The sequence below is a fragment of the Elaeis guineensis genome, chromosome 1 (genome assembly GCF_000442705.2).
Source record: "Elaeis guineensis isolate ETL-2024a chromosome 1, EG11, whole genome shotgun sequence".
Classification (NCBI taxonomy): domain Eukaryota; kingdom Viridiplantae; phylum Streptophyta; class Magnoliopsida; order Arecales; family Arecaceae; genus Elaeis; species Elaeis guineensis.
The window spans coordinates 92736546-92750639 of record NC_025993.2 but is presented as its reverse complement, the minus strand read 5'-3'; the positions used below and the strand labels follow the sequence as shown (position 1 = coordinate 92750639).

General features: G+C 35.8%; 1 protein-coding gene across 1 annotated transcript in view; it reads left to right on the top strand.

The window, feature by feature from the left end:
- Positions 1–21, top strand: part of LOC105032007 (molybdopterin synthase catalytic subunit-like) — a 621-nt gene extending 600 nt beyond the window's left edge. The window contains exon 1 of the mRNA XM_010906322.3: positions 1–21. This exon is cut by the window's left edge and continues 600 nt beyond it. The gene's annotated coding sequence lies outside the window, so the exon portion shown is untranslated.
- Positions 22–14094: the final 14073 nt, after the last annotated feature.

Genomic DNA, 14094 nt, shown 5'->3' with positions numbered 1-14094 from the left:
GATTTCTATTTCAGACTTTAATTATCCCAACCAAACACCCCCTTAGTGTTTCAAGTCATTTAAGAGCCATTGTACCATTGAAGTGCCACTGTGACATATATTCATTTAAGTGCCAATCATGCCATTTCATCATGTGCCAATTCATTTGAATGTGTTCATTCAAAATTTTGGTTTATGTATTTGTTCAAATATATATATGCCATTATATGCCCATCGTGTACACATTCTCTCCCTTTTTGTCATCATCAAGGAACAATGTTATGAAAGACAAAAACTATCATTCATTGATATATGAAAGGAGTACAATATTCATCAAGTATGTATTGTATACAAAAAATGAGACAAGTACAGTACAACATTCATTCATACATTTAAGGAAAAACATCAAAGATATACATAAACCAAGATCTAGAGCACAAACATAGAGACAAACTAGAACAGAAGTAGATCATAAGCTAGAACAAACTAAGACAAACTAAGACAATCTAGAACATAAATAGAAACAAATCCTAGAACATAAGCTAGGTCTGATCCTTATCGGATGAGACCTCTAAAGTGGTAGAGGAGCTAGTCCTAAAGATGGAAAGTCTTGATCTTCTGCTCCTGGTCTGGATAGAGGGGCCTCCTACAGTCACTCTAGAATATGTCCTAAAAGGGGGTTTAGAAGGAGGCTAAGTGGAGGTGGATGGTTGGATGGGTGTGCTCTGAGGTAGTTGTGAAGCAAAAGGCCAGTCATGATCATAGAAAATGCCAGCTACTACCTCTGCTGCCGCTGCCACTGTTGCTGAGTCTGGAGGAGCATAAGTCTTCAGCAAATCCACAAGCTGCCCCATCGAAACTAAAAGTGATGTGGTGAAATCCTGAGTCACTCCAGATCAGTCTCTGCTCTCTAGAACATCCATTCTCTATGCCAAACTGCTAACCTCAGAAGAAAGTCTAACAAGCTGAGTCTCTATGCAGTTTATTTGAGGTCGAAGGTCGTACAAAACAATCTATCCCAACCTCATCATCTGATCATCATCTAACTGAACACGAACAGGCTGAGAAGTTTGATGTCTTGCTGGATGACTGTGAGGAGTCACAAAGGGGGATTGGGTCCGATGAGCTCCTGTCAGAGTCATGGGCTCAGTAGGCTATTATGGAGGCATATCAGAATCAAAATCTGCATGATGGCTTGGTCCTCCCTCATCTACAGGTCGAAGCAACTCCTATCCAGACAAAGACTCTCCCATCTCTCATCTAACTTATGGTATCCCATGAGAATGAGAGTCCATTCATTGTATATATCAGTGTGTCGCAAGTCTAGGGATAGCTCATCCTCAAAGCTGACTCCAACCTCCAAAAAATTGAAGTCAAGGTCATGCCATAGGGTAGGCATGCCTTGGCTCTCCCCACACCATCTCTCATCTGGGTGAAAATTAAGAAGGGAAGGTCCAGGGTCTGCCCTTGAATAATGCAGTCCATAATCCTAATATCCCGATCAGATACCAAGTCAAAATGAATAGTTTTAGGAAAAATGATTCTCACCAAGATGTGATGAAGAAGCCTCATCTCCATCGATCACTATTTTGCAAAATGCTCTATGATGCCTTTCACATTTTCTCTCTAGGATGACCTTCAGTGCTTCTTCCTTATTGAATAGATGCTGTGGAGCTACACCTTCATTCAGTAAACCCCAAATTTGTCCTAGCCTTTGAGCAATCAACAGAAGGTGACTCCCTTTACCATGCACCCTGTTGTGCAGGATCCGATACCACATGATGCAGCAAGAAGAAAGAAAAAATAAAATAAAAAATATAATATAAATACATAGATTGACCTCAAGCTTACCTCCACAGGGCGTGCAAGCTTCACTATGAGAGAATAAAATAAAATCAATATAAGAGAAACTCACTACTCAACCCTTGTACAAGAGTCTCTCAACAAAAAATCCCAAAATCCTCATAAAAACTCTCTGAAACCTCTCTTGAAGTATTTTTACACTTCCAAGATGTCACCAGTTCTTCAATGCAATAAATGACTCATCAATCGAAGCTATATAGGCTCTAGAATCTCAAAAAAACTATTTCAGTAGGAATACAAAGCCCCAATCAATCTTAGAATTATCTGTGGCCATCCGATCATGATCGGCTCACACCAGAGATGTTCGATCATGCAAAATAGCCTTTGATCATAACTGATCATGTTTCAATTGAGTTTCAGCCATTCGATCATGATCGGCTATGATCGGGACCGTCGGATCACTCAAAAATGTCCCTAGATTGTGCATGACCGCATGTTCGATCCATGCGGCCTCATGGACCGCCCAGCATCCCGTAGTCCATGGTGGACCAGACAGAGGTGCTAGGCCTGGGCGCTCATGCATGTGCCCATGCTGGGCCCGCTGCACGCTGGGCTGCACACGCCTGCATGTGGGCGCATCTCCGATGGGCTCGATCGGGCCGCCATCGATCTATCATTGCCTCGTGCACTGTGCTACCTTCTCTAATCTTTTTTTGCATATTGTTTCACTGTTTGAACTTCGTTTGGGCTGTCTTAGGCTCGTTGCACTCCGTTCGTCGTCCTGGACCTCACTGTGGGCTCAATATATATCGAATCTCGAGGCATCAAATCTCAACAATCACCACCTCGATTCGATATTCGACCTCCATCTATCTCTGAGAGCCTGTGATCCGTCTCACCCCCATACCCTGGGGTATGCCTGCTGTCTCATGGATGGGCAAATATGGGAGTCGAGCCAGGCCGCTCGATCCCACCTCCATCATGGACTTGTCCACTCTGACCAAAGATCTGCTCAGAGAAATTTCCTGCGGTAATCAAAACTTCACTCTACGACATCATCTCTCATCCTCTCGAGTCTCTCATCTAATGCCCGATCCATCTCCATTTGGAGCTCCACCTTATTCTGAGCTCCTCCTGGCTCCTGAAGCTCCACCTTGCACTGGACTCTCCATCAGGTAGTAATGTCCTCTCGTCCTCTTCTTTTTCTCCAAAATAATCTTATCACCATGCAACACTTTCAGGATTTCTCCACCAGCTACCATCTTGTAACCTCTCGAATTCAGTCTCCTCAGTGAGATAAGATTCTACTTGAAATCGAATATGTATCAGACCTTCCCCAATCTCCTCACTACACCATCATGTATTCTCCAGCTGACCGTCTTGATATCTTTGATCACACAGTTTGATCTATCTGACAGATAAACAGTACCCTCACTGCTCTTCAGAGAGTCAAACTACTCTCTGCAATATACATGATAGGTGCATGCAGAATCTAAAATTCACTGCTGGAAAGAAGTAGATATCTCGTCAGATATCTTCAAAGCATCATCCTCTGAGTTGCTACTGGCCGTCGCTGTAGTAGCCCTCATCCGATTTTTGAGTTGAGGATAATCTCTTGCTAGATACCCTAACTCGTCACATCAGTAACATCTGATCTTGCTCAAATCTCTCATTCTAGACTTGGATCACCCTCGTCGTAATCTTCTATCTCTCTGTTTACCGCCTCCTGCTCTTCCAGAAACTACCAAAGCTGAGCTGCCGCCACCTGAGCTCGAAGATGGGTTCTCCCTCCTGAGAACCTCATTCTGGAGAATCGCTGAGCTTATCTCGTCCATCTTGATTCCTACTAGAAAAACAATCACCAAGGACTCATATGAAGGGAAAAGCGATGCTTGCAAGATCAATGTCCTGATCTTCTCCTCAAGTTTCTCGCCAATACTGAAGAGGTCGATGAGGATCTTCTGAAAGTGGCTGAGATGCTCCTGCACACTCTGTCCCTCAGTCATCCGTAGCTGGTAGAATTACCTCTAGAGGAAGAGAGTGTTAGTGAGAGACTTCGCCATGTACAACTCCTCGAGCTTCGACCACAGCATCATCAGAGAAGTCTCGCCAAGTATATAGATCACCATCTTATCCATTAGGTAGAAGCGGATCGTACTTACCGTCTGCAACTGAAGCCACCTCCAATTCTACACCTTTATGGTAGTCGATTTCTCCTTACATAAAAGAGCATCTATCAACCCTTACTGGATGAGCACGTCCTTCATCCTTGTCTGTCACAAGGAGAAATTACTCTTTCCATCAAATCTATTAATCTCTACCTTGATTGTGCTTATCTTCTCCATCTTCTATCTCGATCACTGTTGCCACAACCTATACTCTGGTATCACCTTGCTCTGATACCAATTATTGTGCAAGATCTGGTACCACACGATACAGCAGGAAGAAAGAAGAAATAAAATAAGAAATATAATATAAATACGTGGATCGACTTCAAGCCTACCTCCATGGGGTGTGCAAGTTTCACTATGAGAGAATAAAATAAAATCAATACAAGAGGAACTCACCACTCAACTCTTATACAAAAGTATCTCAATAAAAAATTTTAAAACCCTCACAAAAGCTCTCTAAAATCTCTCTTAAAGCCTTTCTACACCTCCAGGATGTCACTAGCTCTTCAACACAATAAACGGCTCGTCAATCAGAGCTATATAGGCTTCAGAATCTTAAAAATACTGTTTCAGTAGGCATATAGAGTTTCAATCAACCTTAAAACCATCCGTGATCGTTCGATCATGATCGGCTCACACCAGAGCCATCCAATCATACAAAATAGTCTCTGATCATGCCTGATCATGCCCGAATTGAGATCCAGCCATCCGATCATGATTGACTGTGATCTGAATCATTGGATCGCACAAAAATACCTCTAGACCACACGTGGACTGCATGTTCGTGTTGAGAATTATATCCTAAAGTCAATCGTTTGACGATTGTGCTAATTATAAATATATATGAATTGATCAATAATAAAAGTTATTTGATTTTTTTTATTACAAGGTGACATCTTTTAACAAACTCCTATATTGTGATGAAGTCTTTAAGACTATTTAAATCGATAAAGGAGAATTTATCGCGTAGTCCTTAAACTAGTTCATGACCAAACAATACGCTATTAGTAGGATGATAGCGATATCAAGTGTAGGTCATTATGTGCCATATGCGTTAGTTGTCTTTGTGACCAAATGGTGTGGAGACATTGGTATGATATGCGAGTGAGATGTTGGAGTACATCTCATTGAACATGACCAACTATGAAGCACTCTGCTATCAAGAGTAGCTCGTGAAGGGTATGGATATAAGTGTCCCTCCAATCTAAGATCACCACGATAACTTTCAAGCAACTCACTATACTTTGATGTCAGACTAGCTGAGTTTTAAATTCAATAAGTTTTTAGATGCAGTCAAGTACTTGTTAAGTTAGTGAGTGAATCAAGATGGGATTGATCCCTCCAAATTAGTAGGAGTTAATATATCAATGCATTTCAATTTAGCAAAATCTGAGTCTGGATAATCTATGTGATGGATTTGAAAGATTAACATATAATATAGATGACTTATCTAGGATTGACAGTTAAATCCTGAGTCTTCTTGAGCATTTAAATCAAAGGGATGAATTATATGGTAACCATATACCAATAGATTCTTGAATGTTACTTCGCCATCATTCGATCTATCTGGATGTCGGAGCACCATTGCTAGATGATTACATCAATTGATTTAGAAATCTATTCCTATGCTATCAGCTTAGGTTCAAACTTATAGGGTCATACTCAAAAAAAATTTCTGACTGATCATGTGGCTGATCAACGATTGAGAATCATTCAAGGGCTTAATCGTCAATTCGATTGATGGTTAACCTTATGCAAAAGTTACAATAAATTTATTTATCAAGTATTAATAAATTAATAAAAGATTAATTAGTAATTATATTACTAATTAGCTCAATTTGATTGAGTAAAAAGAATTAAATAAAATTTAATTGAATTAGATTCAATTAAGTTTGACCCGATTAGATTATGAGATGACCTAATCGCTAAAGAAAAATTATCCCTGATTAGATCAGGACTTTAGTTCAATCAATTTTTACTTTGATTGAGATTTGATTAAAAATTTATGAACTTAATTAGATTGAGTTTCATCTATTTTATTTGGACTAAATCAGATGTGATTCGGTTTACATTCAAATAAGAAAATTAAGAGTCCATATAATGTTGGACTCTTCTCCCTTGCACACCAAATTTTCAACATCCATATTTCTTCATGCCAAATGATTTTTTATGTGAGACTTTTTTATTCCAAAAGCTCTTTCCCTTTTCTATCTCACATCCAAATTTAGATAAGATCTGATTTTAAATGGTATGTTCAAATTAGACTTGAATTGGATACCATATTGATAATATTTAACATTATCTCCAAAACCTTGCCGCCAACTTATTTTTTTCTCCTTATGTGTGTGATATTTTGAGGAGGTTTTCATTATGAAAAATTAGTTAGGGAACTGATTTACCATGAAAAAATATGGGATGAGGTGTCTCATATTTGTTTGGGCATGTTTTGGCATGAACAGATGAGAGGAGGCGACATCTTGTAAGAGTCCATGATCTCTAGGACTCTTCATCCTAACCTCTTACATGCTAGTAAAAAGGAGTTTTTACTTTTGTTTTGAGTGTATGAGAGAGTAGAGAGAGTGATTTACACATTGAGGGCCTTGGGGCATGAGTTCTTGGTGTGGAAAAATAGAGGAGGGTCCTCTTCTCTTTGGGTATGTGCAAAAACCTAATTTCTAGGGTTTATTTCTCAAGGTTTGAGAAGAGAGAAAAAATAAAAAAAATTATTTTTTTCTCTATCTTTCTTTCACCTCTTCATCTCCTTCAGAAGTCCATCTTCAAACTCTAAAAAAATTTTAGAGATTTAAAGAAAGAAGTCAGATCAGTCAAGAAGGAGGTCTTCATGCGAACTAGCATTCCCGAAGAGATCGATCAGATCAGGATTTCGAGTGGACTTCCCGTAGAAGCTGGATGCATGTGCGATTGTGAGCAATCAGTGAGGATCTTTCTTACCATATCTCTCAACAGTAATGATCATCGATCTGTGCTCAGGTATCAAGTTCTGAACATAGATAGGTGTAGATTTGATCTATCGCTTGCATCCGTGCATGCAGATTTTATTTCTTATATTTTTCAGATTTTATATGCAATATATCATGTCATAGATCTTAGAGTAGGTTAATTTGATGATTAGATCATATGCATGTTAGATTAATATGATTAATCTAATAATCTTCCATTGTATTTTATTTTGAAAAAATTTTATAATACATGCATGAAATTACCTACATTTTCCAACAGTGGTATCAGAGCCTAGGTTCATTATGATATGTTATGTGTACTTATTAAATCTAAAATTTAATTTTATTTAGATCTGATATATGATATTTTAGATCTGAATTTAATTAAGGATGGATTGTACAAACTGACATAAGATTATCTTACTGTAGGGTTTGCCCCTTACAATGTACAGATTATTTTAGTTTATACTGATCTTTGATGAAATCTAATTTTATATATTATATATGATATTTACGATCTGATTTAGATGTGATATAAGGTTGTGATTAGATCTGATATTATTTAGATTAGATCTAAATTCATGCATATATGATATGTGATTAGATTAGATAATCCGATTAGTAAGTACTTGGATTGAATTGATCACCAGACTGTCCGATCATAGGAGCAAGAAAGATTTAAAGGCCCTCACTTTCCATTCGATGGGGTGCTTTTATGGCATGTAAGGGTGCCATATGATTAGATCCCAAGAAGAAGAACTCGAAAGGAAGAACTTATTTTTCTGCAAAATTTTAGATCTTGAAATCCTAGATTTGTTGTATGTGATACAAAGTTGTATGAAAAATAAAATATCTAATCTATATGATTAAAATTATTTTAATCATGAAAAAATAAAATCTCAAATCATAAAAAGTTTAGATATGATCTAAAAGGTATTTATGATTGATTTTATTTTAGATTCGAAAGGTGTTTAGATTCGAAACTCCTTGAAATATGCTCGCACAATTACTGAGCCGATTCAAGTTTGAACTGAGTTGACCCAGTCCCCTTGTGTAGCTGGCTCGATGTTGATTGAGTCTATCTAGTTTCAGAATAAAAAATATTTGCATAAAATTTATTATAAATTATTTATAAAATAAAAAATTAAAATTATTTTAAACTTAAACCTAAATTCATGTTGATGCTGAACTTGATTAAGAATTAAGTGTTGATTTGATTAGATCTAGAATTATGATTTAAGATCTAATGATATTGCATAAAACATGGGGGCATGGGTTAGCTCAAATTAGGTCCTCTTAATTGGGTTAGACCTAAGGTTAGAATCACAGAGTTAATGGACTAAGTAGAAAAATTAATTAAATTTAATCAAATTTTGAATTAGATTAAATCAAGATTTCTCTAGAACCAATACAATAGTTGTAGATAGTCAAGTCTATGTCTTTGATTAAACCAAATGAACCTTGATTGTAGCTTAGTGGTTGAATCTAAATCATTAGACTGGTCAAATCAAAACTAATTAATCAATTGATGTCTAAGGTAAGTTCAGTATTTCGATCGGTGATTTTTAATTAGGAGCGACTTACCTAGCCATTTTGATTGTGTCTAAGGCAAGCTTAGCAGACCCTCCCACTGATCTCACTTACCTGGTCAATTTGATGAATTAGATTTTGATTAGAACACTAAGTGATTCAAGTTAATCCATACCATTAAGGTTGATCAGTGTGACTGATCTAGCTGTCAGTTCGATCAGTATGATTTTAATCCAATTCAATGACTTGATGAAGTCAGTGGAAGAATTATGGTTTACTAATTGATCTTTTCTCTTTTCTTAATTTATAAATTAAATTTTTTAAATTATTAGGTCTCTAAAATGAGCTAGTTATGGAGATAACTAGATTATAGCCTTCCGTTAAGGTAAATGGTAATGGGTCCATTATTTTTGATTGACATTGCAGGCACCATCCATCTGGTGTTCTCTCTGAATGATGAAATTATCATCTATCATATGATGACTCTGTTGTACTAACTGATGAATGGTTGGGTTAACCAAGCCATCCTCGGACCTGATCATTCATTAGTTAGAATCAATGAGTAGGTTCATTTTAATGGTTTGACTTAATCGGGACTTTCAATGGAGGCCCATCGCTTACTGAAATAAAATTTGAGGCTAAATTAATTATTAAAAATTATTTGAAAAAATAATTGATTAAGAACCTATCCATAGGTGCATATGGATTGACCGAGCCATCCTCAGGCCTTTATGCAGTCTGTGTGGATTCTAGTACTCGCTAAGAAATTAAGGCAATTCCTCGGATTGGAGGTAGAGACTACGAATTTGACTAAAATAGTAGGAGAACTTTTAGACTAAAATCCAAGTCTTTAGGCTTAATCAATTCATAAACATAGAGATCTTGTATTTTTCTTTTAGTTAAGGCTAGATATCCATTGCTCCGTTCACTGTTTGACAGTGACTTATTTATAGGACCCAACTTCGATAGATGGTATTGAAAGTTGTAAATAATTCTAGAGTATGAATGGATCCTATATATGATTATGGATCCAGCACCTAATGTTTCCACATCCAACACATATGATGCGATCAAAGGCACTTATCAGAAGTAGCCAAATGATCGTATCACCATATGGTGTTTTTGAGAGCAATAAAGAATATGAATTTAGTTGTAAATTCGATGATGCTCTAGTGGAAGGAAATCCTTCAAATATTGAAGGAGTTCTTTTGTACCTCTGAAGATATATTTTCAGTGAGGCAACAATCATTTAAGAAAGAAAAGAAAAAGAAAGTATAAAGAGTCGTACTTGGGCTGAAGAGCCCAAACTGACAAAGGAGTCTAAGGTTAACCTAGTCTGGCAGAGTCTCTTGATCGAACAGGCTAAGAAAGAAAAATCAGCAAAGGATTACTGGACAAGATATTTATATGATCATACTTTATGATTTCTCTATTTATAACACTATTATCTGGGTATTGGATATCGAAAGTCCATATAAGTTATTGTAACGACTTCAGGTTAGTAGAAAGATTGAAAACCACAAGAGATTTTTAAATATTAGAGATGGAAGTTATGTTCTAATCTTGATTTTAGGAATCGTCGAGCTTATTTTTAATTCTAATAATATCATTTTAGTGATTGTCACTATTGTTTAATGATTTTTGTGATATCATTATGAATGATGTCAAAATTATGTCTGAGAAATAATTTTTATATAGCCTGTTAGTGTATTGTACACACCAAACAAATCCTTTAGAGTTACACACCAAACAAACCCTTTAGAGTAGATTATGTCACAAATACCTACCTTTGATAATTTAGGCTTGGTCATTTAATAAGAATAGGATCTACCAGAGATAATTCTCGAAGTCAATGATTGTGAATTATTGACAACTTGTCAATCCTATTTCTTTGGTAAGATGATCAAGTCACCTTTTGCTCGAAAATGTGAACAAGCCAATGATATTCTGAGTCTAATACATACTGATGTATTGGATCTACGAATATGTTTGCCCTAAATTTGGATCATTTGAAATATTCAAATAATTTCTTAATAAGATAGAGATACAAACTAGAAAGAGCATTGAAACTCTTCGATCAGATCAAGGAGGAGAATACCTTTCCAGTGAGTTTTTGATATATCTAGAAGAGAATAGGATTCTCTCTTATTAGAATTGACTTTGTTAGATAAAGTTCAATCCATGATGGGGTTTGCAAATCTGCCAGTCTTGTTTTAGGGTTATGCTCTTAAGGCTGCATGTTATGTTCTGAACTAGATTTCAAATTAATCAGTCGCAATAGCTCCATATGAGATATGGACTAGGCATAAGCTGATACTTTCTTATTTTAGGGTTTGAGAGTTTTTGTTTAATGTTAAGCATTTATAAACCAATTAGTTTGGATCTCGATCTTGTATATATTATTTTGTAGGGTAACCCCAAAGAATCTAGGGGATATAACTTCTACCTTGCTAAAGAACAAGAGTTATTTGGCATTCCTTTTAGAAAAAGAGTACCTTGGTGAAGGAACTGATGCCTTTGATGTGGAACTTATGAAGTTCTATAGGTAGAAGAACCGACACAATCTAGTAAACTCATAGAACTAGATTTGATTAGATCAATCTCGAAACTTGTTGTAAAAGCACCATTAAGGAGATCCGATAGAGTACCACATTCGTTGGATAGATACTTCGATTTCTTGATCCGGGATATGATCCTATTGAACTCGATGAGAACAACAAGGATTTGATCACCTACATGGATGCCATATAGAGGTCCGACTCTGATTAATGGCTTGAAGTCATAAAGTCCGAAATGGAGTCCATGAAGGTCAATAGTGTATGGACACTCATTGATTCACTCGAAAGGGTAAAGCCCATAGAGTGTAAATGAATCTTCAATAGGATCAAAGAGCGCAGACAAGAAGGTGGAGACCTATAAAGTCTATCTGGTTGTCTAAGGATATTGTCAACATTATGGTATTGACCATAACGAGACATTTTCTCCTGTGGCAATGCTAAATATTTCGGAGTTGGAATATGTATTTTGATAAGGGATTAAAATGTATGGCTTCATTGAGAATAAAGAAAAACCCTGCAAATATAAATAGATTAATAGTTCTATGAGTATATTTCTTGTTTTGTATGTGAATAAAATTTTCTTAATCAGGAATGACATTACTTACATTACAGAAAATAAAAGTTTCGCTATTATCATTATTCTCCATAAAGAACTTGAGAAAAGCATCCCTCATTCTAGGGATGAAGATCTATAGAGATAGATCTAAGAGGCTACTTGAGTTATCCCAGTTCAATGTACATAGAGTGTTTATGAGTAAATTTTATTCTGTCATGTACATTATGTACGAGATCGGATATGATATACTCACTAGGGATAGTGAGTGGATACTTACAAGATCCGGATGAGAATCACTGGAAGATCATCCTTAAGTATTTGAGAAATATTAAAGATCGGTGACTCGATTATGGAGAATCTAACTTAAAACTTGTAGAGTATGACTCTAATTTTTAGTTGGAATACATCCTAAATAATGGAGCAATCTGCTAGAAAAATTTCAAGCAAAATAATATAGCAAATTCAAATTACGAGGCTGAATGCATTGCAGCTTCCGATGCTTACAAAGAAGCTATATAATTGTACAGGTTCATTGGCAAGCTAGAAGTGGCACCCTTTAATGATGATCCTGCTATATTGTACAGCATCGGAGCCATAGCTTATGCCAAGAAGCCAAAGTTTCATTAGTTTATCTAGCATTTTGCATTACTACCACATTGTTCGGGAACTCTGTTAAGATAACATCAAACTTTAGAAGATCGACGAAAAGAAGAACCTGACCAATCCATTTACTAAAGCCTCGATATCTAGGAGTTTTGAGATGATAAATCGAAGATGGGTATATGATACTATACTGATTGGCTTTAGTCCAAATGGGAGTTGTTGGAAATTATGTCTTAAAGTCAATCGTTTGACGATTGTGCTAATTATAAATATATATGAATTGATCAATAATAAAAGTTATTTGACTTTTTTCATTATCAGGTGATATCTTCTAACAAACTCCAATATTATGATGAAGTTCTTAGGATTACTTAAATCGATAAAGGAGTATTTATCGCATAGTCCTTAAACTGGTTCACGACCAAACGATACATAGGACGATAGCGATATCAAGTGTAGGTCATTATGTACCATATGCGTTGGTTGTCCTCATAATTAAATAGTGTGGAGATACTGATATAGCATGTAAGTGAGATGTAGGAGTACATTTCAGTGAATGTGACTAACTGCAGAGTACTCTGCTGTCAAGAGTAGCTCGCGAAGGGTATGGATATAAGTGTCCCTCCGACCTGAGATCACCACGGTGACTTACAAGTAACTCACTGTACTTTGATGTCGGACTAACTAAGTTTTAAATTCAGTGACAAAAAGTTTTTAAGTACAATCAAATACTTGTTAAGTCAGTGCGTGAGTCAAGATGGGATTGATCCCTCCGAATTAGTAAGAGTTAATATATCAATATATTTCAATTTAACAAAATTTAGGCCTAGATAATCTATTTGATAGATTTAAAAGACTGAAATACAATGTGAATGACTTTTCTAGGATTGACAGTTAAATCCTGGGTCTCCTTGAATATTAGGGTCAAAGAGATGAATTATACGATAACTATATGCCAATAGATTTTTAAATGTTGCTTCGTCATCATTCGACCTATCTGGATGTCGGGTCATCATTGCTAGATGGTTACATCGATTGGTTCAAAAATCTATTCCTATACTACTGACTTAGGTTTGAATCTATGGGGTCACACTCAAAAGAAGTTTCTAGCTGATCATGTGGTTGACAACGATTGAGAATTATTCAAGGACTTAATCATCAATTCGATTGATAATTAATCTTATGCAAAAGTTGTAATAAATTTATTCATCAAGTATTAATAAATTAATAAAAAATTAATTAGCAATTAGATTATTGATTAGCTCAATTTGATTGAGCAAAGAGGATTAAATAAAATCTAATTGAATTAGATTCAATTTAGTTTGACCCGATTAGATTATGAGATGACCTAATTGCTAAGAAGAAATTGTCCCTGATTTGATCAGGACTTTAGTTCAATTAATTTTTAATTTGATTAAAATTTGATTATAGTTTTATAAATCTAATTAGATTGGATTTCATCTATTTTATTTGGGCTAAACCAAATGTGATTTGGTTTAAATTCAAATAAGAAAATTAAGAGTCCATATAATGTTGGACTCTTCTCCCTTGCGCACCAAATTTTCAAGGCCCATATTTCTTCATGCCAAGTAATTTTTTATGTGAGATTTTTTTATTCCAAAAGCTCTTTTCCTTCTCTATCTCATAGCCAAATTTGGGTAAGATCTGGTTTTAAATAGTTTGTTCAAATTAGATTTGAATTGGATACCATATTGATAATGTTTGACATTATCTCCAAAACTTTGCCGCCAACTTATTTTTTTCTCCTTATTTGTGTGATATTTTAAGGAGGTTTTTATTGTAGAAAATTAGTTAGAGAGCTGATTTACCATGAAAAAATATAGGATGGGGCATCTCATATTTTTTGGATATTTTTTGATGTGAATAGATGAGAGGAGGCGACATCTTGTAAGAGTCCATGATCTCTAGGACTC